Raw genomic sequence first — 26,598 nt, 5'->3', positions numbered from 1 at the left:
ATTCAAAAAGGATAGAAAAATAGTTTAAATATTGTTTTAAAATGAACCAATTATAATTGGTATTACAGGTTATAACCTGTAAAAAAAGCACCCAAAGAAATCTTAGTTGAGAAAAATATGTGATTAAATCTGAACTAACTTGACTGCTGAGTAAAAAATCAAGTTAGCCATACAGTTCTCATTGCCATTATGAGAGCATTAGGGGACAGAATATGAAAGCATTTTGTCCTTTTCTGCCAAGAACTGAATCCGCAGTCTCCTGTTCATCAAAGTACTCTATTGGAGGGTACATTTAAGTCCTCTATCTTCCACATATCCTCTACACCTGCAGGTATAAAAATGAAGATTCACACAGACTACAAACAACTGCTTTCTTTAAAGTCACAGTTCTCTGCTTTGCAGGGAAACGTCAGAGAATTACAGAGTTAGCTAAACTCCACAAAATTAAAAGAAACTGGAGAGGAGGAGAAGAGAAATGAGGGATACACATTCAACGGCCACATTTCCTTTTTTGTGAAAGTGGTTCTCACAACTCCCTCCAATGTTGCCTTTTAACGGTGAAAATGTTGGTACTCAAATTACAGTGGATTTTCATACTCTACTTGCTCTGAAGTAATGACAAGTATTTACCAAGAAGATACAGAGAGGTCTGGAGATCTTTTTTCCATGCCTCAATGCAACCTTCTACCTCTCTCTTAATAAAGAATTCAATGAAAAAAGACATCAACCTTTTCTGAAGAACAAAGGTGTACTTTATGAACAGAGATGAATGCACTCCTTCGGTAGTGAGAGTAGTTAGATTCTCCCTTTGCTGTTTGACTGAGATTAAGTGCTGCAGTAGGCAGACACAACAGGAACTTTCTACTGTTCCCAGAGAGCTTGTCAATCATTTTTCTAGACTCTTGTGACTTGTTTTAACGGAAATAATATAATACGCATTTCTAAATAATATATAAATCTCATTTTTATTGTATTTTGCCAGGCAGAGTACAGAATTTCTTTTTTCGCTTCGCCACTAGATTAGGGCAGGTTAAATTGTCTGTACAATGTCAGCAAAAAGTCTAGTATAAATTTTTATATGAGAAGGATGTATCCTCTTTCAAAATATTTTTTCCTTTTTAATGCACAGTTGTTTTGGTGGCATTTCTATAATAAATGAATATACTGACAGCTGAGTGGAGGACACCTTTAAAAATGCTTTCTCTTTCTGTGGCTAAACGTATGATGGCTTTTTGCAGAAATGTGTTTCATGAATAAAACTTTATAGAAATTCAGCAAAATCAATTAAACTCCAAACTTTTAAAAACCAAAAGCTCACCAACTGTAATTATTTTAGAAACTAAGTGGCCATCAACATTTTTATATCCAGTCTTTGTTTCTTTGTTCTCCTACTGTACACTGTCATTATCTATTCTTTCTGAAGTATTAAAAGGCTTTAGAAACTGCTGATACCCAGTCATTTACTCTTCAGTGAAGTCAGGGAGCTTTACAATATTACCAGACCACAGCACATATCAAAAGACACTTAAGCTACTGCAAAACAGGGCCCCTGATACCAGACAGATGACATTACTGAGCCATCACAGTGCTCACATCTGCTAAATTTTTAGAAGATCCACAAGACTTCATGAATTCAAAAACAAAAATCTCTGTGGAATAAATGAGAGGTGAGATGATGTATTCTTCAGTGTGCAGTTTCTCCCATGGAATCCAGAAGTGCTACAGAGATTGGTAATTTAACAAAAAACTGAAAATGTTGATGCTCCAAACATGCTTCTCCAAATATAGTAGCTTTTTTTATTACTTCACAAAGGACTTATATGGATTGCAAAACAAAAGCATATTCTCTTCAGAGAATCCTTACATTACAAACTTTAAATTTCATCTCTTATAACAGTGAGGGTATGTAATCCTTGGTGTTTAATTAACAGTCTAAAATCCCTCGCTACATCTCGACTAAAAGCAAAGTGATACTGTAAACATTTTTTCCCTGCTGAAAGCATTTTTTCCCTCTGATGACAGTGTCAATACAGACCAAACATTACCCACATAAGATTACTGAGATTTTAGGTTCAAAACTGATATTACTCTTCTTGTCTCTGATTATTAGGTTTCTTTGCAAAACTTTTAGTTTTTCATCCCTGGGCTTATGAATGCTAGACCACATTCCCTGTGTGCCCAAATCCACATGCAAAAAATGGAGTAATTATCCCCCAACACTTCAGCAACTTATACCAGCTTCTAGTCTACCAATACAGGCTTGTGTCCAGTTCATTTTTATCTCATCACTAACATACTACATGTAAGGTTATGGACAGAGTTGATCCTCTTCCAACTAAGCTCAAGAAAGGAACTGTCAAGACTTAACTAGGTAAAGTTCAAATACGCAATTTGGAAGGAAGTCAGTATCCACTGACCAGGAGAAAAGTACACAGACTGATAGTCATTAAGTTCTACTGAGGGTTCAGCTCTTTGAAAAAGACATCAGCTACATGCTAAGTTAAGAAGTGACCGTATTAGAAAGCAACAGTTACACTAACACAGCACGGTGTGCTCCTTCAGTCATTTCCTACTGTAAATGAATGGAAAAGAATTATGGTACCTGAAAAAGCAATGGCTTTGGAGCTGCTTTTTAGTGATAAATAAGAGCCATGTGTGTTTGTAATGTAAAGTATTGTACAGTGTTTCACAGAAGGCTTCTTATATTCTCTCATGGCCACTCTTTTTACAAGGAAATATTGTTGAAAAATGCATAAACATCTTTGTGTGGGTCTTTGTGGGTCTTCCTCCTACATCGACTCATACAGACTGAAAGAGCTTTACAAAAATCAACTGAGAAAGTAAATTATGCAACTTAAAACTTATTCTATCAATTTTCTTTCACCCACCACAATGTGAAGAGAATGTAACCTCATCACAGATGGTCTATGGCAATGGACAATATCCCCGTTGTAGTAAGGTCAACAGGAACTGTTGAGATCAGTTTGACAGGATTATATTCAAATACATTTCCTGAATCAAATAAGGGTTGGAAACAAGTACCATCAGAGCTGCACACTCAACTACAAAGTTAGTTGCCTCCTGGAAACAAAATGGAGGTCAAGCCATACTAATGTGCTTTAAACAGTCCATTTTCACGACATCTGTGGGAAGAGCAGGGCGCAGCAGGCTGCCTCCTAGCCAAGGTGCCACACACCCATCTGGCAGAGCCCTGGGAAATGGCTGTCACACACAAGGAACATCACTGGACTGTTTGATTGAACAGACAAGTAAGGCAGCCGTGAATGACAGAGATAAAAGCTGACATCTGTCAAGGTATAAACACATACACCATATACTGACCTTGCAGTCTAGTTGTGTCCTACATCTAGGTTCTTTACAACTTTTGTCTTGTTCTCCATGCAAAATCCTTTCCTAGGATGTCATGCAGCCCTGAAGGCAGGGTCAGTGCCATGCAGAGGAGACCGAAACTGAAGCTGCTGCAATTGTTTTCATGATCTGTGACACAACATCTGCAATATTTGATGAGTTATATTCTTTGAAGGAAGAAAATGCTTTTTTGTTTTCATGAGAAGCTTACTACTAGCTGAAAACCAACCAATGCTGGGATCTCTCAGTGATAAATATGAAAATATGCAACACCATACACACAAGCCACAGCCCCTACAGCAAGTAGGATCAAAATGAGACACACACAAAAAAGGGGGGGCTTCCCAACCCATAATGCCATATGAATTCCACACTTTCACTGGACAGTCATGTTCCCTATTACACTGAACACAATATAGGCAGATGTTTGTGCAAAGTATTCACAACAGCCTCAGTGAAGAAATACCTATCAAAAACAATGGAAACTAATGAAAAATTGCTATTTCTCTCTCCTGTGAATTTTAAGTACTGTTATATTAGCATGAAACCATAAATCAGAGCTGAAAACCTCTTATGCCATTATGAGACCATGGCATGATAGCATAGTTGAAAGTGGAAGAAGGAAGTGGCAATACTCTTTTCAGAAGTGTGATAATGCAATGAAGAAATAAGTAGAAACTTCCAGGATTTTTCTGTTTATTTTGTTCATGTTTACACTAACAAAAGGCCATAATCACAAGACTGATGAATTTATGCTTTTCCTAAAGCTGGACCATTATGCAATTAAGGAAATGTAAGTATCTGCATCTGTAAGTTATATTCAGCAAAGAATAGCAGCATGGTATCTTCAAAAATCTAGCTCTCTCTTTGTGATTGGCTACCCTCCAAAAGAAGACCCATACTCTGATGGAATACTTGATGCTTTGTGGAAGCTCCTTCTGATGCTCAGACTGTTGAACCCTACTCAGCAAACAGCAGATCTTGCCACAGAGTGTTTGGGAGAAATAATTAAATTAACCATATGTCTTGGAACTTTCAAGTAAAACAAACAGTTGTTTTATCAATAGGTATATATTTGTTCGGTTTGATATGGAACAATAAAATAAGTTTTTTTATGGTTATTCTCCTTTTACATATTACAGGAGAGCTTTCATATCATGACACAATTACATAAAATCCTCTCCCACTCCATCACTCCTTTCAGCCTTTCAAAAGATAAGGCTTTAAATTAATAAATAGATCTTATTTCGGTTTCAAGATGCATTCTCTAAATGTTGCAGTAATGCTGGGAAAAGGAAAAGATGGAGATAGCTGCTTCAGTCAGCACAATACATTTGATTGTGGTAAACCTTTTTATGTTCTACAGAATCAGTAATTCTAAAATTATTCTCTAGAACATATAGGCTAAACCTTTCCCATTTTTATTTATTACATACCTGTGCTCCAGCAGCCTCACACAGGTTATTGGCATGGTTATTATAACAGCAGTATAAAGAATCAAGATCTTAATGACTTTTTCATAACTTACTTTTGGAAAACCAACGAACAAGTGTCAAACACCATTAAAGGACTACTGTTGTTTTTGAAAGAACAGGTGCGGATCTGTTTCCTTATAGTTTAAGCATGAGTTATTCACTGGTGTTTTTTCCTTTTTTGTAACAGTGCCACAAAAAAAGTCAAACAAAATACCCCATCAGCTTTCCAATCTTGTGTTAATTTTCAACTAATTAAACAAAGCAAACTTTTGTAGTGAGCAAACTGATTTTAAAAAGCTTCAGCTTAAAATTCTTAGTTTGCAGGTTAAGAACTAATAGAAGCATAATATATGGAACTATCAAAATGACAACTATATTTCACTAGTTATTGTTTTGGGGAAGCTGTAAAGAAAGAAACACAGATCAATTATTAACCTAGAAAAATAATTCTTCTATGGTTCTCTTAGAATCCCACCTCCACTTTTAACATCTTCCAACATTTCTTCCCAAGATTTTTTATATAGTAACATGTAGAATTCATGAACATCTCACTAACCAAAGATTTGTTGTAGTACATCTACAACTCTTAACTGTTTTCCAAAGGTTCCTCAACCATCTCATTGTTTCAGTAAGTGTTTTTCAATTACCAAAGAGTAAAAGAAACAGTAAGAAGTCACAAGGACCAAAATACTACCTTTAATCTTTCAATAGAAAATATTGTGCATGTAATGCTGCTGTTTAACTTTGTGAACTAATTTGAAGAACAGTGGCCATGTTACTCTATGTCAGTATCCACTGTATGTCTCAATCCCAGTTTAATAGCTGCTTGAAAGAAATTAACAAGCAGAAGTACTAAGTCATCCTGCAATCTTCTACATGTGAAGAAGCTTCAACTGTGCGGCCTAAAAGCTGCTGTTCCATATAGAGGACTGAAGAAACTTGTCTGAACAATCTCAAAGTAGAAGGAAAATAGAACAGTTGGTGGTAGGTTATGTAAAAATACCTACAGGGCTTACATCATCCTTGTAATATTTCTCTCTTTTTTCTCTGTCTGGAAAACATCCATTCCTTCCAGACAAGCATCCATTTTTTCCTTTGAAGTACTACATGTGAATTTAATTGCCCAGAAAACTGTCAAGAGAACTTTCAAGCTATAGACCAGCCCTGAGAGGTTCCATGGGAAAGGAGCAAAAAGCCTGTAAGACATGTTCACCTTTTACAACAAAGCTGCTCTACAGGCCTTCATCCATAAAATTAATTTTGGACCGGACTATGGTCATCAAGGAAAATACATGCAAATGGCTAGCAGTTCTTACCGAGTCCAGTCTGAAGTTATGTCAGAGCAACACTTTTGAGAATCAGAATTCAGTTCATTCGGATAATTAATGGATCAAGCTATATAAGCACAGCAATTCAAATTTGAAAATATTTCATATTTTAAAACATACTTCTTGCACAATTTAAACATCTACATTATTCAGCCTTTATTACACATTCTTTTATTTTTGTCAGGTTCTTTAAATTAACTGCTTACCATATGTTTCAAGTTGTCAAGATTCAAATAACGACACCAATAGAAATACAGTGGAGTAGTGCCTGATGTGGTATGAATAATCTATTTAAATTTTCAAGTTTGGAAACATTTCTACAACACAAGAGCTTGCAGTGGAATACAGACCATTAATCATGCTTGACACATTCCATGATTAATATTTTAGTGAATACTTTTAGAACTGAAATTCAGAAAAATCAGGATTTAATAACACCAGATGTTTACAGAGATGTTATCATGGTATTTGAAAATATTGTTATGAAGGACTAACCTTAACTGTTTATTTGATTTTTAGCCAAAGGTAAGCTTTTTGCAAGCAAACTCATACTTGAACACAAACAAAAGATATTGCTTCAAATATTTTCTTTCAGAATCTTCATACAACTTACTATTTTACTGCTTTTTTTACTTCAGTGAGAAGTTTCTCCCATTCTGTACTTTGTAACCTTGGTAGCTACTTAAGCATGTTCTACCAACAGAGCAGCTAGAAAAGCACAGGAAAAAAAACAGAGTAGTACATGAGTAGCAGACAGTAAGAGGTTTACAAGAATTGTAAATATTATAGGAGAAACAATGACATTGTCTCCAAATTCTCCATCATTTTTTATTTTATTTTTTTAATACTGAAATATGACCCGGAGTAGGGCATCCAGAGGAGGAGTCTTCAGTACAGGAGAGATGTGGACCTACTAGAGTGCGTCCAAAGGGCAGCCCCAAAAATCATTCATGGGGTGGAGCAGCTCTCCCACAGGGACAGGCTGCGATAGCTAGGGCTGTTCAGCCTGGAAGAAATTAGGCTCTGGGGAGACCTGACAGTGCCCTTTCAGTATTTAAAGGGGGTCTATTAGAAAAAAGACAGACTTTTTAGCAGGGTCTGTAAGAGGATATGGTTTCAAGATAAAAGAGGGGAAAACTGGGTTAAATTGGATATAAGGAAGAAGTTTTTTACAATAAGGGTGTGAGGCACTGAAACAGGTCACCCAGAGAGGCTGTGGAATCTCCTTCCATGAAGAAATATAAGACCAGTCTGGAAGCCTATCTGTGTGACCTATTGCAGGGAGAGTGCTTTAGCAGGGGAGTTGGACTCAATGATCTCTTGTGCTCCCTTCCAACCCCTGCAGATTCCGTTTTGGATGCCCTGTCCCTGGAGACATTCAGGATCTGTCTGCAGGCTCTGAGCAACCTGATCTAACTGTAGAAGTTCTTGTTCGTAGGGGAGCTGGATTAGAATCTTAAGGGTCTCTTCCAACTCAATTCTATGAGGTGAAACCAAAGAGATTTATTCAAATATTTATATAACCAAGTCTGAACAGGAGTCAAAGATGGCTCAGAAACTGACTCATCTCAGGACTAGGAGAGGCTGGTATCAAGTAAGAATTATCACATGCATACAGCAGTCACTGATCCAAAGGATGTTCTGCAAGCCTACAAAGGCGAGAAGCCTATGCTATGACTAGTGAAGGATGCAGTGAAGGAAAAGAGGAGAGACAAAGAATGAATGTGAAGGTCAGGGAATTCCACTGATCCATTGCTGACTGGGTTCCCAGTGTTCCACTGGCACCCAGATGCTTTAAACTATTTGATATTCACAGAAAATTTGTGGTTCCAAGTTCTCTCTCTCATGCATACACACAGACGCATGCTCACAGAACACATGCAGTGAAATGTGTTGTTCACAGCAAAGAGACTCTATAAACCCTTGGCATCTATCCCTCCCTTGCAAGCATAACGATCATTAAAGACAATTTCTGGTAGAGCATGCTTGCATAGTAACCAAAACTATATGCATACATTGAACACATTACCTGTTCTTATGCATATGAAATCTATGGGTCTACATACCACTTCACAAATCATAGCTAATGTGGCATGGTTCAGAATTGGAAGTCCTGCTCTTATGAGACACAAAATGAGATTCTCAAAGCATGAATTTTGATACATTCAAATAAGCATAAATTGACATATTTTTCTTTTAGTTAATAAAAAAAAAAAAATCTAGTACCTGTATATTAGAAAAATGAATTGGCTATGGGTTGTTAGTGTATTTTGTAACTTAAAAATTAATCCTCTATTGACAAGCACCTCTTATTGGTTTCCTTCCCCATCTGCCCCCAGTCAGGTTCTTGTGTTATTGTATGCAGCACAATAGGGTAGCAAGAGATAAAAAGCTCCATGGTTGTCCTGGGCCAGGGTATAAATGAGAGAAAGAAAACTATTCACTGAAAATATTGCACATATTTGAAAGATTGTACATGAAAGGAATTTTTAATAGCAAAGAATGAACTGAAAATCTAGAAACAAAACTTCATCTTTCCACCATAATGAGTGACCAAGAAAAGGTTCGTAATTACTGGTCATAGCACAAACAAATATGAAATAATGTCTAAACAGCTCACATAACTGATGTACAGATAACTCTCCAATCTTCCAACCCATAGATTACGCTGATGTTGCTGGGATTATACTTTTGATTTTGTTTTTCAAATCCTGTTTTAGAAAGTAGACAAAGCTATGAGAACAAAGTTAAATTGTTAGAAGTTTGGCCTGAGTTGCTTGCAGAGGCACATGTGATTAGTCATCTGGAGGGAAAAAGGCAGTAGGGGAGGAGGTAGGACACACCAACAGTGTTCCTCTGGATGACAAGAAGGAGCAAGATACACTAAAACTGCTTTTACTCTGAGCCTCTTCATGTACGTGATCGTAAACAGCCCAGACTGCAGAACTGCAGAAGTCCCAGCTACAACTGACCTGAGATCATGCACACGTCTCCTCCTCTGAGGAGGGTAATTAGGCAAGTATTCAGTTCTAGGAGATGTACGTATATCATGTTGTGAGAAGCACAGAGCATGAACCTCTGTTTGGTTACTCAACATTTCTGTATGCTTTACAAGAATGATCTGAGGCTCAGGAAATGAAACACACTGGATCACAATGTAACACAATGGATCCTAGCAAAGGATCAATATATTTTTCAGGATATAGTACAAAAAGACATTGTCTAGGATTTTCAGACTAGCAAAGCCTTGATTAAAGCTCATTCAAAGGATCAATTACTATTACTTTCAGCAGTCAGTGATCTTCTGTCCATTCTGTGCCTTCAAGAAGATTCAGAGGGAGGAATCAAAGGATGGGGGAAGATAGCCCTGTACTTGCCTTTATGTTAAGCACAGACACAGAACTGTTATCCCATTACAGCCCTAGCTTCACAGAAATAAATTCATACATTCCATGTGCCTCTTCATCTACTACCAATTTTTAGCAGCGATAACATGAACGTTTTGTTTCAGAAATAAACATTCAGTTCATCAAATAATGCAAAAATGATTCTGGAGTCTTAAAGCTTTTAGATTATGATTTCCTTGAAATAATTAGTGCAAAATTAATACCAACAGTGTCACACTGTACCAGACACTTTAATATTCATAGTTATTTAGACATAATACACTCCTGTCACAAAAGCCTAGGAAAATATTCAGATAATTAAGGGGGCGATCTGTATTCCTCTGCAAAAATACATCATCCTTCAACAAAGGCTAAAGCCCTCCAGATATTAAAGTGCATAACATTTGCTGCCTTTACTCATTATAATTACATTTTATTAATGCATAAATCTATTCAGATCATCCATTAATATCATCTGCCCATTATGTTTAATAACTCTTCTATAAATTTATAATAAAACAAGAAATTGCATCTTCTTTTATTCTATTATTGCAGATAAATAGTGATTAAAAATAGTGACTTCAAAAAGAATCCATCCCTTTCCATATTGAACTGTTATCCTTTGCCCTGTTTATCCCCCTGTAATCCATTCTGTTGGCCTTTTACCAACTGATTTTTTAAGCTCATCTTCCATGTTGTGGAGCACCATTTTTATTTTTTTTTTCTTAAATTTCAATTAATAACATCCTTTATTTCAGCTTCCTTATTACTTCATACCCCTCTACACATAAACATGGGCTTACGCAGTAGCAAACCATTCTATAGTATTGCCAAGCTTTCCACATGACAGACCCAGGTAAAGATTTATTCAGGGATTTCTTTTCAAAAGGTTTTGGTATAACACTGCAGTCTCTTAGTACTGTGTTTCTTTGCCTATTTCTCATGCTAACATGTTCCATAAAATATTTATTACAATTGAACTTTGTACAAATACACGTAACGTTGCCTAGCAGTACCTTAGTGTTTTTATAAACTATCACGTCAGGGCAGTGCTAAGGCCATTGTATATTCCCAATATCCATCCCTAAGGTCACAGGGAATTGAAACAGAAGACTGAAAGCAGCATTGCTTTTTGGCTGACAAACAAAAAGGAGAAGAATATGGATGAATGTTTTACAAGACTCTGAGCCTCATGAATAAGAGGTCCTGTAGAGTATAAACTTGGTCAAGGCATGGTAACAAAAAGATTAAGTATGGATACTTCTTTTTCACCTTAGGCTGCATCAGCAGGTTATAATAATCCAGCCTTTAGATGTGATCATTTTTTGTTAGGCTTAACATAACTCAGTGGAATTCTAGGATTTACGCCTAGACAGATTATAAATTTATCAGCTAGTTTGCCTTGCTTTTATTCTCATATTTCAAGCATAACTCAAATACTTCACCCACCCCTCCTTCCTAGGAAAAAATAACACTATTTATATACATTTATATACTATGAGACCTCTTTCTTTATAGACAAATTCCTCTTTCATACAGGACAAAGACGTTATTCCAGTCCATAATCAAGTCAGTCATGCAGTATCTACCAGTAAGCTAACAGTAGTGCAGTAACTGAGATATGGGTGCCTGTTACACAGACAGCAGAACTAACATTTTCCTATTAATGCCCCCAACAAATCAGCTGTGCTTTGTAGAAAGACTGCTGTATCTATGGAAAAAAAAAAGCACATATGTATGCACTCACATATGTATGTTCACACATAGCACTTTCAAAATCTAAACCAACAATCCACCAAATTTGTTTTTACAACCAATGTGCCTTTTATGTTCTGTATGAAGGTGTTCCATCCTTTCAATGTGAATATAATATGTGGTATTAAACTGTTTAATCCTTACTTTCATATTTCTTGCTTCAGCTGACATCCTTTCTGCTAGTCTCTTAAATTTTCACTGTTAGCTCTCACACAAGGTAGTAGCACTAAACTGAACAATCAGCTCTTGCTCAAAATAATTGAGTATATTATACATATATATAAATATAATTATATATTTAATATATTAAAATATTAACAGCACTAAGACCCTGCAATACAAGACAGTTTCACTCAGTGTCAATCACAGCAAAGGAAGGACAGGGCAGGAACAAGTGCTTACGGATGTCAGAGAGAGCATTAACAAAAGCATAGTCAGCAGACTGAAGAAAATTATGATACAGCTTCAGCTTGTAATCATCACGTATTTGTCTTGAAAACTCTGTCTGGTTTCAGATCTCTGAATTACAAAACACTGAGGAACCACAGAATGGCTTGGGTTGGAAGGGAACCCAAGGATTACCAAGTTACAACCAACCCCCCTGCCACATGCAGGACCACCAACTTCCAGAAAGAGGAGGAGACCTTTGAAGATCAAATGATCTGTATTGGCCAGAGAGAGTTGCTGGGACAAGTAAAAAATCACACTGTTACTGTATCTGATGTATCCAAGCACCTAAAGTGAGATGGAAAACATCCAGGTCTTGATAGCTGTTTGCTGCTTAACAGACAATCCTAGTGGCATATTATTGAGTACATTTGCAGCACTGAAATGCACTTAAGTATGTTTTCAAGATCCTTCACTATTTCTCTTGCAGGAAGCTGAAAGCTCAGAGTGCTTTTCAGAGTAAAAATAGAACAAAGACTGTATTAATATTTCTTGTCCTTTCTATACCTTCAACTTCCCATCCTCATTAAAATTATGTCAAAAATGTTTTAAAATATTTATCTATGAGTTCCTTGATTGCTTTCATGATTGCCACTCAAATCAACTCAAATTTGCAATAATGTACATAGCATAAAAGAGATAATTCCTTAATTGCCAACAGAAGCTCTTATAAAAAGAAACCTATGCATCAGCAACTGAAGTTTATGTATTTTCTTCACATGCTCTCCTGTCCTAGCATACAGAAAAAGCTAAAGAAAAAATAAGAAAAAAAGAAAAAAAAAAAAAGCATCTGAAGAAAGAGTCAATTTATTTTAACCAATTTATATATATGAGGAAACTTGCGATAAGGTGAGAAAAAAATAAAATCAGACAAAAACACTTTATATGAACTACAATTACCTTAGAAATCATACACATACTCCATTTTCATCCTTATTTTTTGCATTTGCCAATGGTCTTTTTGTTAATAAGGACTAAGCATCCCTACCAAGCAGGTAGGGATGTAAACAGTTCCTATATAAATGATACTGGCAATAATCATGCTGCTGCCCACACCACATTAAGCACTGTCAAGTATGAAAATATGCAAGTGTTCACTTTTCAGACTTTTTAATGTACACCATTGAAAAAATCATTATGTTAGCAACTCAGAAGATGGTCAAATCAAAATTGCCAACATTATTTTAATAAGTGTTGAACTGGGGAGACACCAACCCCACAGAGTAGCTCTGCCAGCAGGACCTGTCATGACTCAGGCATTCTGAGCACACAGACCAGCAAACAGTGTGCTCAGTGGATGACAGGAGAGCAGCAGATGTTGTTTATCCTGACTTTCATAAGACTTTGACACTATCTCCCATCAAATCTCATAGGCAAACTGATAAAGGACAGACTAGATAAGAGGACAGGGAGGCTGAAAGCTCACTGCACTGTTGGGCTCTATGGTTGGGATCAGCATGAGGTCCAGTTGGAAGCAAGTCACTGCTGGTGTGTAGCCTCAGGGTTGATACTGGGGCCAGTGCTGTTCAACAGTTTCATTAATGACCAGGATAATGAAGCAAAGTACACCCTTAACAAGTCCACTGTTGCTACAGAACCAGCAAGAGCAGCTGACATACCAACTGCTTGTAATTCCACGCAGGGGGAGTTGTACGCTTCCTGATGCACAAGACTCTAGCCAGTATACAAGCTATGTAAATACAGGCTAAGACAATGTATTTGTTTCACCAATCAACTTACTGTGTTGTCCACTACAATATCTATTTGTATCAGCATATATACCTCACTTCAATGGCTCCTTTAGCCAGTGCCCCAGTCAGTACTCAAGCAGTAATGCTACCCTATCCATAACAGTCTATGGGGAAAAATTGTGCTTTTATTTTCCTAATGCCCATTCTGTTGTAACAAAGTGTTGAGATTTTTGCTTTACAACTGTTGGAAAAATGAGAGGAACCAAGAAAATGCCACAGAGGAAAGCTAGAACATCTCACCCATGAGCAGCAGGCACCCGTGCACTGACCCAATTAGACATTCAAACACTTGTCACTCTGGAGCTGGCTGGTTGTCACTCATCCAAGTAGCTCTGGGGGGCCATTGTATGGTGGCATTCCCTGACCCAGGAACTAGAGCTATGGAGGCAATGAAGGCATAGGGATAGGGTGCCAGGATCCTGGGGAGCGAAAGCAGCCAGCAGGAAAGCCAAAAGAACCTTAGAACTTCCTTAACTTGACTACCATCCAAAAAGCCTTTCAGAATCTTCAATGGTTATCTTTCATTCAGAGTAGTCTAGTTTCAGAACCTTACAGTAGCAGTCCTCTTTACGCAAAGCTACGTTTAACTCTTGAGTGACTAACACATGAACCATTTCAGAAGAGATCTCTGAAGCAGAAAAAAAAAAATCTTTGTTGGAAGGAAAGGATATACAAATGTTACTTTTAGAAACAATACCAGGATACAGTTTCAGCGTCTACCCACTTTACCATTTTAAACCATGTACTGATGCTTTCAGATGCTGTCAGCTTGAATACACAAATGAAGCCTAAAACACTGAAGCCGTCCATGCCTACGCACTACTGAAGATAAAAGATCTGTTCTGGTATTCTGTATACAATACTATATTCAAGACCCAAAATCAGATTATTATTATTTTATTATTAAGTAAATTCACATATTAAAACACAGATGACTATTCAGCAGCTACTAGTGACTTCAAGGAAGGCTAACTCTGTTCCTATGCAGAAAGACTTACACAATTCAAATACAAGAGCAGGAAGGACCTGAGATTGCGGGGGAAAAAATAAAGCTTACTTCAAAAACTTCCAAAACAGGCATTTTAATCTTATAAAAAAACAGTGAGACTGAAGAATTCAGAATATCCGTATCACCAAATTTATGACCTACACTAGAAGGATAATCTGTTAGGTACAAAAATACTTTAAGTCTCTCTTAAATTCTGCTTCTCAGACTGATTTGTTTACTAGATGATTTGTCACGACACCTGTTCTCTCCAGCAGGGAACATCAGAGATGATTAAGCATACCTTCAATTATGTGAAGCTATGAAATAATTTTAGCTGTTTTTCCAGTTAATACATTTGAATTGAGCAGTTCAGGTAAAAGCGGTGCCGACATTTTAAAGTTTATATTATTTACAACCTGTTAACCCAAACAAATACGGAAATGCAGCAAAATGCAGAATACATAATATGATGACCCAGACAGTTCTTTAATGACACTTATAGAAACTCAATGCCAGTAGCTTTCTTTCCACTCAGTTTAGTGTGGGAGATTAACATTTGAAGGAGAAAGTTCTTACCTTTGTACAAAAAAAAACGTCTAAGTAAGATGATATGTTTATTTACTTTCTCTTCTCTCTGCTGTATAGCCGGTCTTTTGCCTTACTGCTTTGCCTGAAAAAAAAGAAAAATGATGTAGAATCTGAATTATCCACACAGGCCTAGAATCACATTTGCTGTAAAAATATCATAAATACATCAGATATGTCCTCGTAAAGGTGCACTGTTAAATCCTATATGGTTCGCGTGAGCTAAGTGAAACATTATTTCACTAGCAGCTAACTTACATGTGTTGGTCTGAATGAAAAATGGGAGTCATAAGAAACAACAACAACAAACCCAACTCCGTAGCTTTTAAAATTATGTTTTGCATTTAGCTCTACAAAATAACAAAGCTAGATCCATCAGCTCAAACCAGTTCACCCATTCAAGCATCCAGTGTTTTCTGCATCTAGCCTTTCACTGAATCCAGTGAAAAACACTCACTGCATGAAAGCTGACCAAGCCAGTGGGAAATCTAACCATATCTTCATGAATTTCAGCAACCTAACTCAAGTCATACCGAGTACTCTCTGCATTGCTCTTCAGGATATAAATATTTAAGTTTCTAAGACATCTACTGGAAGGTCAAAGCAACACTGGCAGCAAACTTCTACTGCAGGGAAAGCTCTTAGTCTATATAACTTGTGCCAGTGAAAGATCTGGAATTACAGTCAATTTTTAAGCTGTTCATTCGATCTCACGCATTCTAGGAGAATATCATAGGGCTTAGGTTGGAAGAGACCTAGAAGATCATCTAGTTACAACCTTTCTACCATGTACAAAGATGCCACCCACGTGATCAGGGATAAGACAGTAAATCACCCAAATTAAATGTACAACACAAAGAAAGAAAACGTAGCAGGAGAGGGCTTGTGAATTCAGATACAATCTTCCTCATTTATTCATGAGAACTCTGCAAGCAGTTCCTTTCTTCTCTCAATCTTTGTTACTTTAATGTCCCACTTCAGACATATTTGAGCTTTTGTTGAGATGGAGGTTGCTTATATTTCTGCGGTTAAATATATATATGGAGTAGAACTTTCAAGAGAGGTTAAAATACTAGAAACTTTGAAAATGAGCCTAAAAAATGTTTAACTGAGGATTTCCATTGCAGTTCTTTAGCTCTACAGTACAGTGCTTATCTGCAAATTAAGCTATGTTTCACACTTACACAGTCCTGATTTCAGTGAACTGGTGATGAAGTGAACCACCACAAGCAACAGACAAGTATCAATGCAGTGAAGCTACTGAGTATTTTATACAGCACACATTAAAATACAAACTTTATCTGTAGAAAAATTTATTATTTACTCTCAACAGCAAATCAGCACCATCTTGGACAATAAAACGGGAGAAAATACAAAAATCAGTGCTCCAGTAATATCATTTTCCTGACAAATAGATAATGCTGTCTAACAATTTCCTTCTCTGTATTTTCTAATCTAGATTATTTTTAAATTGTTCTGTAACGCAGCAAAGTTCTAACTGTTGAGCAGACCTCTCTTGTATCTGCTCCTTCCAGTAGAAAAGAGCACTATTCTCATACATTGCTCTCTATTCTACTCTTACTAATTGACCTGTTTCTCTTACATAACAAAGCACTGGAAAGAATACATTGTCTCTGTAACTTTCTAAGTTTGGCATCTATCATTTATTTCACTGAGGTGAAAATCACTTCACTGCCTTTATCTTTACTTAGGCACTCAAATCCCTCCCTATTTTCTACCCACGTTTTCCAGGGAGTCCAGCTCATCACATACTGACAGGACCTCAGTTAGCCAAATTCAGCATTGAAATTGCATTTAGAACTGCCATTTGCAACTCCTAATTGACTAAAACCCTTGAGTATGACCATAATCACACATATCCTTTCTACGCAAAGATGATGGATACATCTGTCTTGCCACTCACACTGCCTCCCAGCTGCTTTGTCTCACCAGATCATACACATCTAAGGGAACAGTGCATCCTAAGGGCTACATCCACAGGGCTGTGCTCGCACAAGTTTTGGCTTTCTGCTACAAGTGAAGGCAACCCCAAACATTGCCAGTGCCCCACACAACACTCACAATGCTATGCTATAAACTCCTGGCTTTGGTGGACTGTCATGCAACTCCCTTGAGATGCTTTGAACTACAACACCAATTAGCTTTATATTAGGGCTGCAGACACATTATGGTACCAAGATGAAACGCAGATTACATTAGGTAATATATGGCCAGTCTTTTTTATAAGAGACTTGCCAATTATCCTATCAAAATGTCAGGAATTTGTCCCTGGTTGGCTGTTATCACCAGTAAAAACAACCACAGACTAAATAATTAGGTTTAAAAGTTAGGCATGACAATAGACTCAGTACAGCTTGTGCACAGGACTTCAGAAAATGGATAACTGGCCTCCAAAGAAAGAGGAGCATTTGTACCATTGCTGAGCAGTCATAAGTAAGACAGCATGAATTAAAAAAAAAAAAGAAAAAATAAAAAACAAAGGGTTAATAACATGGTGTAAAAACACTGTAAACAGTTTTATTTATTTTTATAAAGAAGTCTACAGATTGGGTGAAATAAGTTGAAAAATATTTATCACTTATTGGGTGAAAGAAGTTGAATATAAAATCTACCTTTTACTTCTCCACATCAGATCATTATCACTACTGTGCACTTACTCGTTTAAAATTTTGTGAAAGAACTAAAATTCATATAGTTTTATTGCTTTAAAAACATCTAAACTAATAACGTTGATAGATTTCAAAGAAGTACAATTTAGAATGAGAAAGTATGCACTGCAATAAACATATGCAAAAAAGTTCAAATTCTTATGAAATCAACAAATAAAAAATCCATTTTTATTTTATAATCAGATTGGCCAAATGGTTTTAGATAAAATGCAATTCATATATTCATCAAAAGGTTGAACATTATTATCTTCTTAACATAACCTTAAAAAACAACAGTAAAATGGGACAATATGCACTCCTTCTCCAAAAACTAATACTACACACACACACACATATAATTCATCTTCCTTTTACTTGACAACACTGTAGGAAAATATTTAATGCAACACATTTTGAGGGCCTGGAAAAACATTTGCTTTATGATCTGAAATATATTTAATGTATTTAAGCATAGGTTTATGCTATTCAATACTGCAGAGATCTGGCATTCACCCTCATGTCATTTCTTCTTTCAGAGTTAAGGAGTGATGAGGAGCCCTCAGAAGAGGAGAAACTACCCTGGTGGTTGATGAGGGCAGTGATTCATCTTTCTGTCATATCTATCTTACTTCTGGCAGTGCTCAACCCCAGATGATTCTGACGAAGTAATAATGGAAAGAAAAAAAAACACCATATCCTGGAAATACACCAAAGATAACTGCTCAATTTTTCATTCTTCATAGATAAATCCACACAAATACATATTCTAAAGCAAGCAGTTCAGCCCAGATTATATTAATATCTTTTCCAGCAAGGTGTTCATTTTATACAATCTAGTTCAATATATCACCACAATCAAAACAGAATATATGTTTGTTCTCATCTTTACTATGGTATAAAGTCACATCCTTCCTCCATGGAAATAAATTATACAGCATTTGTTTCAATTCTTCGATGGCTAAGCAAAGTTAATTGTTTCAATAAGTTACACAGAATAGGTCTGTTCTTGCATCAGAAGTTTAAATTCCATTTCCCCATGTTCCTGCTACTCCATAAATCTAGCTAACCGCTACCAAGGTACACAAACTTCAACCACGTAACAGATCAAGAAGAATCAGAATAGAAAAGGGAAATCAGCCATTACCTTGTGCATAAAGCTATACAGACTCCTCTTTAAATTTTTTATCTTCTTTCTTTTGTTTTGTTAGAGGGAGACGGGGATTTGTAACACGCTCCCCTCCACATTGTAATCTTGACAAGAGTCTGCTGCTAAGCCCCACAGTCACAGTGCTGTGCAGAAGCACGCACAAAAAGCCCTTTCCAGCAGCCAATGGCTTTGTCCTCGACCTCCCATGCTTCTGTGTGATCAGCACAGGCTTTGTGGCCATACAAAGGGGGTTAAACATTTCCCTGTATTTATTTAAAACGAGAGCTAAATCTGCTTAGCTGCATGAGCCTTTCAGTAAAATGATTCTCACTGTAACGGGACATTTTTTAACTGTTTGTTTAAGAGTAATAGGCTTCTTCCATCTATGAAAATAAATACATATATATATTTATATAAAAACAACAAGAATTTTTATCTAGATCTCACCTTATGCACAATTTCCTCCTAAATAACTGCCAGGGAATTGCCTTGTTCCATTTCTCCTGTCCATTCTTTAGACCACATGCTGCCAACAGGCATCCCTCTGCTCTCCACTAACATCAACCAATATATGTTGCCGTGTGAAATGCCATGAGAAAGGAAGCATATATGTAGCAGGAAATAAAGGAAAATGTGTTTGGAGGAGGCCACCAACTTCACACACTGCACCAATCTCTGGACCACCTCTGCTTTCCAAGGAACCACCTTGGAGCAATGCTGGTATAGAACAGTGTCTTTTATCAACTCCTAAACAAAGAAACTTAAAAACAAGAAAGTTTCTAAGTCTAGTTAAAATGTGAAATGTTTCTAACATCAAGAGAGTTGAAGCTTTTCTAGGGAGCAGTCCTGGAATCTGTCAGCATTTATTAGCACCAGCATTAGCTCTGAACAATAACTTCATCTGCTCCTTTGAAACCTACTCCGATTTCAAGACTTGCTTAGAACAATGCTTTCCTTCACAAAAGCACAAACTCTACAGCAGAATCTGCTTCAAAGAAAGTTGCCAGTAAGGTTCATATCAACTACAACCACCTGACCACCTAAACATAATGAAATAAAATCAGAGCATCTTAATTGAGTTCCCACTTCAGGCATGTCCCATGCTTCTGGAGATATAAAGAACTCTGCTGAGAATGCAAAGTCTTGGAAAAACAGAGGTTACAGTTACAGGCAATTTGGTTTTGATGTGAAGGTTTGTCATCACATAATACAGCGCTCATTAGGCAAAACCATTCGAAGTTGTTTAAGAGTAATTGGCTCCTCTGCCATTTGAAGATATGGCTTTTTAATTGCCCATTTACAACTGTATATTCTAATGAAAACAGCTGGTGTGAAACTGTAAATAATAAACTACTTACTATGCCACAAACAAGTTGCAATGCTATGCGCACTTAGTAATATTTAACAGTAGTAAAAGATCACTGTTCATACCTTCTATCATTCCTTCCAAAAATGAAGCCCCAAATGAAAAAAGGCAACTTCTCATACTGAGTAGCTTAACTGTTTGCTCCTCTCAGCTTTTGACAGCACACTTCATCAAAAATAGATAAAATATAACGGATTGAACAGACATTCTCTTTTTAACTGGGCTTTAGCAGAAGTTATTTTCTTAATTTTTAGAGCTGAATCATGAAGGGGCAGGTCTGATTTTGTTGTCTGATTGACCAAGTCTAATCAGAATTATTTCTGCACACTGCTTCACTACAGCTGTAGCCCCATTAAACACTAAGTGTTCTGGAGGCCCATTCCCTTTCAGCTTCCCACTGTGATTCGTACTTTTCAGACAGTAGCTACTCAGTGGGCTACTCAAAACATTCAAAAAATGGAGATGCTATATTTAATGGTAGGCTCAAAACCCACAACAAAAATCTGTCACTTGGCTTTGTCAGCATGGCAGCTACGAAAACAGACTCTTTAAGGTGGAGACTTAAAAAGAACTCTATGAACTGGTTTTCTTACCCCGTAATATGTTTTTATGATGAGAAAGCTTTCAGTCATAACAGCAAGTTTTTTCTTTGACAGAAATAATCGTGTATGCCTCTAAAAATGCTCAATGAGTTACATAAATGTTTCAGTAGTCATAACATTACCCATGGCATCTTGTTTTACATCTTATTATCATTTTAGTCTCAGGAAGCCTTTAAACTAATATAGCCATCAGGAATGCCTTGCTGAACAATTTACATATTAACAAAGCTATTTTTTAACCTATTGAACTCCTTAAGCTAAAAATATCTGCAATGTGCGTATGCAGTGCACAACTCCTTGCTTTAAGACCCACTGCAAAAAGAAAAGAAAAAATAGATTCCAAAAAATATTTAGCAATTGCCTGATGATGTTGACTTCTCATCCATCTTCCTTTTCATGCATTTTTTGTTTTCCTTTTCAGATGGCCTCAGCTCTTTCAAGACATTAGATAATACTCCGGAAGAAAACATGAATTCTTTCTAAGGTTACAGTCATACCAAAATTTAGCTTGTGTTAATACTCAGCTGAGCTCTTCAAGTAGCTTGGTAGTTTACCTTGTCCTAGCATTTAAAAGGCGTGGGGTCTAAAACTAAAAGATAGTGTGGTTCAGGAGCACCATGCATGGGGCACATGATCCCACAAAGTTTAAATGTTGGCAGTTAGGCCAAGCAAGGCCTCTCTAAAATACTGCAGGAAGAAATGGAGTGGTGGATTTGAATCATCTAACATCAAATAATCTAAGCCTAAAGACAGAAGAGTCATGCTAACATAACAAAGCTATCCAGCCATATCAAAACATAGCAGTTAACGTTCATTCTATCTGTACACCCCAATCCCATTCCAAATATTTGGGATGGGAAATGAATTCTGAAGAGTGACCAGTAAGCATTAAGTGCTAGTATGAAGTCAAGATCCCTCCATAAGCACAGTACAGCAAAATGTTTTCACAATGTTCAACATAGATAGACAGCAAACTAGAAAACTGATTGCTCTGAGTCAAGATTAAATCAGTATAAAAATATATATATTGGAAATACTAGGGAATACAAACACTAAACTAAGACAAAGGGACTAAAACTGTTCTATGACTCTACGACTTCACTGAAGCTGTTGAAGAGACCTTTCCCACACGTACAGCATTTTAAGCTGTTTAGCACACAGAGCTGTTGTCAAGGAGAGTAAGATTTCCCAGCAGTGACTCCAGACTGAGAAGAGCCCTCTTCAAACAACTCAAGGTTCATTCACTTTATTATTTTAGCAGCTATAGCACATACAGCTTGGCACTGTCAGAGACACAAGTGAATGGGTTTCTTTTCCTCCTTTCATATTACATTTGATGAGGCTGTTACACAGTGAGGTTCACAGCGTTAAGATTTTCTCCAGCACTATCCTCTCTTTTTTTCATGAGGGAACTGTTTTTGCCTTCCTTTGTGAACAGGGAGTATTCCTGACTACTGGATGCCCAAGGCCATTTAAACACATGGGCCACTGAAATACAGTACGCATACAGACAAACATGCAGCTTTATAAGCCCCAGGACAGGAAAATTTATCAGCACACACAAAACCCCTCTCAGTATCAGCAACAGAACTGATTAGCTGATGGCACACTGCAACAATGGGAGAAATTACTGAAATACCAAACTAAAATCATCTTAAACTACCAAAAGATTGAATAAAGCCAGAGAGAAAGAGAATGTGAAGAGAATAAGATGAGGACGATTACAGCCAGAAGAGGATAGTTAGAATCTTGGCTGTAGGAAAGAAAAAATACATACAATGGCTGCTTTGAAAGTAATGCCTCCTATTTTATTCTGATGGCTCACAATGTCAGAGGCAAATGATGGTGGTATGACAGTAGAGGCTGAACCTTCCCACCAACATTCCATTCCATTTTGTTTCCATGCAATAGATGGCAGCAGAAGAACAGTCTGCCAAAATGGCATCTGACATGGAAATGCATATGAAGGTGCCATACAGAAAAAATGGTATCCACTGACCTTCATCCACGCTTGCAGAACGTTTACAGAGACCAACAGTGAATATGAACATAGCAGGTGGTATGTTTCAGTAGTGGCAACAGTGGGTCTATGATGAAGGGAAAGGAAAGAAAAGGAATAAGGTGTGCTGTGTTTCATTACAAAAATCTTTTCAAGGTGTTTCATCTTTCCAAAGGCTTCTCTTGGTATGAAGGACATTATTTCAACTTCTGCCTGCAATGTACGTACATATTAATGCCCAAAGAGGGAGATGGATGGAACCAGACCAAATCTTTGTTCCTCTGTTCAATTTCATCTGCCACTATAGCTGGAAGCAAACAACTCAGTAGTGTCTCTAATTTGACTCAAGGCTCTTGAGCTGCCTCCCCTTCCTGAAACATTTGGAACAAATTTAGCAGCTCTCTGCTCAAAGCATGACTGCATCTTGACTGACACCTAGAAACTAAGTTTATCCACATGAGTCTCCCAAGGACTGCTCTCAACAGGTTCTCACAGAGCATGCCTACCATTGGAAAGGACTGGGCTCTCCCAGGCACTGACACACAACAGTTCTTTCTATAATCACAGCCAGAGAAAAACTGCATGGCAGCATTATATATATATATATATATATATATATATAGTCTGTTTTGCTAGTATTAAAAAACCAACTCCTTAAAAGTCACAAAAATAAAATTGGAAATCTACAACAAAATTCGTTAAAAGCATTATTTGTCTTACTATTAAATACATATTCAGAAGAAGAAAATTAACTACTTGAAGTTTTGCTTTAACATCTGTTATGCCATTAAAGTGATGTTCTTTACAGAACAGCAGGCCAAAAAGAGTCACCATCGTCCCACCTCAGAGGGCAGTGGGATAAAATAGTGTGCCCCCAGTGGCACAGTGGTTTAAGCTGCTGCCTGCGGCACTGGAGGGCCCAGGTTCGAATCCCCCCCCTGTGGCGCAGGGGTAGAAGTTCCGCTTCGCTACACAGGGGGCTCGAAACCCGGGAGTTGGACTCGATGATCTCTAAGGTCTCCAACTCGCATGATACTATGATAATAAGGACTTTTTGTTTTCTTTTTCAGAGTCCCACCTCAGGGAACAAGCAGCACATGCACCATGCTTCTTTCACAGCAGCTTGAGAAGGAAGGTGTCTGGAATGATCCTACCTCTCAGAGGCTGAAGCCAACAACTGTTCTATTCAGTTATCTGCAGTTTGCCTCCCACACAGTAAAACTGCTTTGAATCTGGCTCAGCATGACTGGAAAGAGCCGGAGCAGCTGGAATGGCAGCCCTGCTGCAGCTCTATACCCCAGCAGGCCCAGCAACTTGGATAAGCTCCTGAAGCAAGGGAGTTGCTCTGCAGGAACGCAGCCTCCTCCTTTCACTAGAAGAGCGTGATGTGATCTCACAGGTACTATTATTATCGTGGGGGATCCATAAGTTACTTAGCTTTTTATTTGGAGGAGGAGGAATATCATTTACATATAATTTCTATATTTAAGTGCAGCCCGTTTTAAGTACTTTTTGATTACCAAATGATATAGCACGTACACAATTGTAAAATAGTTACCTCACATACAAATTTAGTGTGACCTCCATATATAGAATAGGATTTACTTGCACAGGAGAGGCTGTAGCCCTGGCTTCCAAAAGGCTAAAACCTGAGAATCAGTGATTTCCAGCAATTTGCCAAGGTAACAAATGCAGCACATTCCTTTTCAAAAGGGCAGGTCTTGCATGTAACAAACGCAGCCTTAAGGTTCAGAGCTTGATAAGCTTATAAAATATATAGTAATCAAATAATACTACAAGTGGACTTTGTTTCTTCCCTTTGAGGGGCTTTTATCACTATCATGATATAGTACTGATCTGTGAATGGTCCATTAAAGCTTTAACATCTATTCATCATATGCTCCCCTAATTTACTTTCCAACCTGCATTGAACACCTTTTCCCGTCAATAAAACTCCCAGTTCCAATGAGTTATGCTAGCTCTTCTCTCCAGTTACATATGCCTTCTTTACATCTTCCTTTAATATGCAGATCAATTATCCTCAGGGCACGTTACACTCTGATCTGGAAGTCTGGGATGCTATGCAGAATGCACCTCTGGTGATTCAAGTGGAGACACTTAGAGAGCCCCTCCTCCATCTGGACTGTCACAAGCCCATGGGACTGAACACACCCCACCCTCGGGTGCTGAGGGAGTTGTTGGGGTGATTGCTGAGCCATTCTCCGCCATCTATCAGCATTTGTGGCTATCTGGAAAGGTCCCAGAGCATTGGAGGCATGTCAGTGTGACTCCCATCTACAAGAAGAGCCATCAGGAGGATCTGGGAAACTACAGGTCTGTCAGCCTTACTTCAGTACTGGGGAAAGTTATAGAGCAAATCATCTTGGGTGAGATCACCCAGCATGCATAGGGCATTCAGGGGATCAGGCCAAGCCAACACTGGTTCATGAAGGGTAGGTTGTGCTTGACCAACCTCATCTCCTTCTATGAATGAGTGACCAAACTGGCAGATGAGGGAAAAGTTGTTGATGTAGTCTACCTAAACTTGAGGAAAGCCTCTGACACAGTATCTCACAGTATTCTCCTGGGGAACTGGCTGACCATGGCCTGGACAGGTATACTCTTCCATGGGTAAGGAATTGGCTAGAGGACTGTGCCCAACAGGTAGCGGTTAATGGAGTTAAGTCCAGCTGGCAAGCTGTTACAAGTGGTGCCCCCCAGGGGTCGGTACTGGGGCCAGTCTTGTTTAATATCTTCATTGATGACCTAGATGAGGGGACTGAGTGTACCCTCAGCCAGTTTGCAGATGACACCAAGCTGGGAGGTGGTGTTGATCTGCCTGAGGGTAGGGAGGCCCTTCAAAGGGATCTAGATAAGCTGGATCACTGGGCTGAGGTGAATGGGATGAGGTTCAACAAGGCCAAATGCCGTGTCCTGCACTTTGCCCACAGTAATCCCATGCAGCGCTATAGGCTTAGGGTAGAGTGGCTGGATGACTGTGAAGAGGAAAGGGACCTGGGGGTGTTGGCTGATGCTCTGCTGCATGAGCCAACCGTGTGCCCTGGTGGCCAAGAAGGCAATGACATCCTGGCCCGCATTAGAAATAATATGGCCAGCAGGAGCAGAGAGTTAATCATCCCCCTGCACTCAGCACCGGTGAAGCTGCACTTCAAGTATTGTGTTCAGTTTTGGGCCCCTCACTACAAAGAAGACATTGAGGCACTGGAACGTGTTCAGAGAAGGGCACAAAACTGGTGAGGGGTCTGGAGCACAAGTCTTATGAGGAGCAGCTCAGGGAGCTGGGATTGTTTAGTCTGGAGAAGAGACGGCTCAGGGGAAACCTCACTGCACTCTACAACTTCCTGAAGGAAGGTCATGATGAGGAGAGGTTTGGCCTCTTTTCCCAGGCAACAAACAAGACTCAAGGAAATGGACACAAGTTGTACCAGAGGAGGCTTAGACTAGATATAAGAAAGAACTTTTTCTCTCAGAGAGTGGTCAGGCACTGGAATGGCTGCCCAGGGAGGTGGTGGAGTGGCCGTCCCTGGCGGTGTTCAAGAGATGTCCGGATGAGGAGCTACAAGATATGGTTTATTAGCTTGTCATAACAATAGTAATGGGAGGACAGTTGGACTAGGTGATCTTGTAGGTTCTTTCCAACCTTGTGATTCTATGATTCAATGATCTTCACCTATTTCTCTAACTGGACTGGCAAAGTCAGCCTTTGATGA

At 38.1% G+C, this 26,598-nt stretch overlaps 1 protein-coding gene across 34 annotated transcripts in view; it reads right to left on the bottom strand.

Moving 5' to 3' along the window:
* Window positions 1-26,598, bottom strand: part of NRCAM (neuronal cell adhesion molecule) — a 142,024-nt gene that overhangs the window by 78,425 nt on the left and 37,001 nt on the right. For 33 of the 34 annotated variants that reach the window (XM_072330992.1, XM_072330707.1, XM_072330935.1 and 30 more), the window contains exon 2: window positions 15,076-15,169. The gene's annotated coding sequence lies outside the window, so the exon portion shown is untranslated. Of the gene's footprint in view, window positions 1-15,075; window positions 15,170-18,897; window positions 19,040-26,598 lie in introns of those variants that run through there. The other variant, XM_072330984.1, reaches the window with a different exon arrangement.

Source organism: Excalfactoria chinensis, chromosome 1, assembly GCF_039878825.1.
Source record: "Excalfactoria chinensis isolate bCotChi1 chromosome 1, bCotChi1.hap2, whole genome shotgun sequence".
Taxonomy (NCBI): domain Eukaryota; kingdom Metazoa; phylum Chordata; class Aves; order Galliformes; family Phasianidae; genus Excalfactoria; species Excalfactoria chinensis.
The sequence above is the reverse complement of the archived record's forward strand: the minus strand, read 5'-3'. Positions and strand labels throughout refer to the sequence as shown.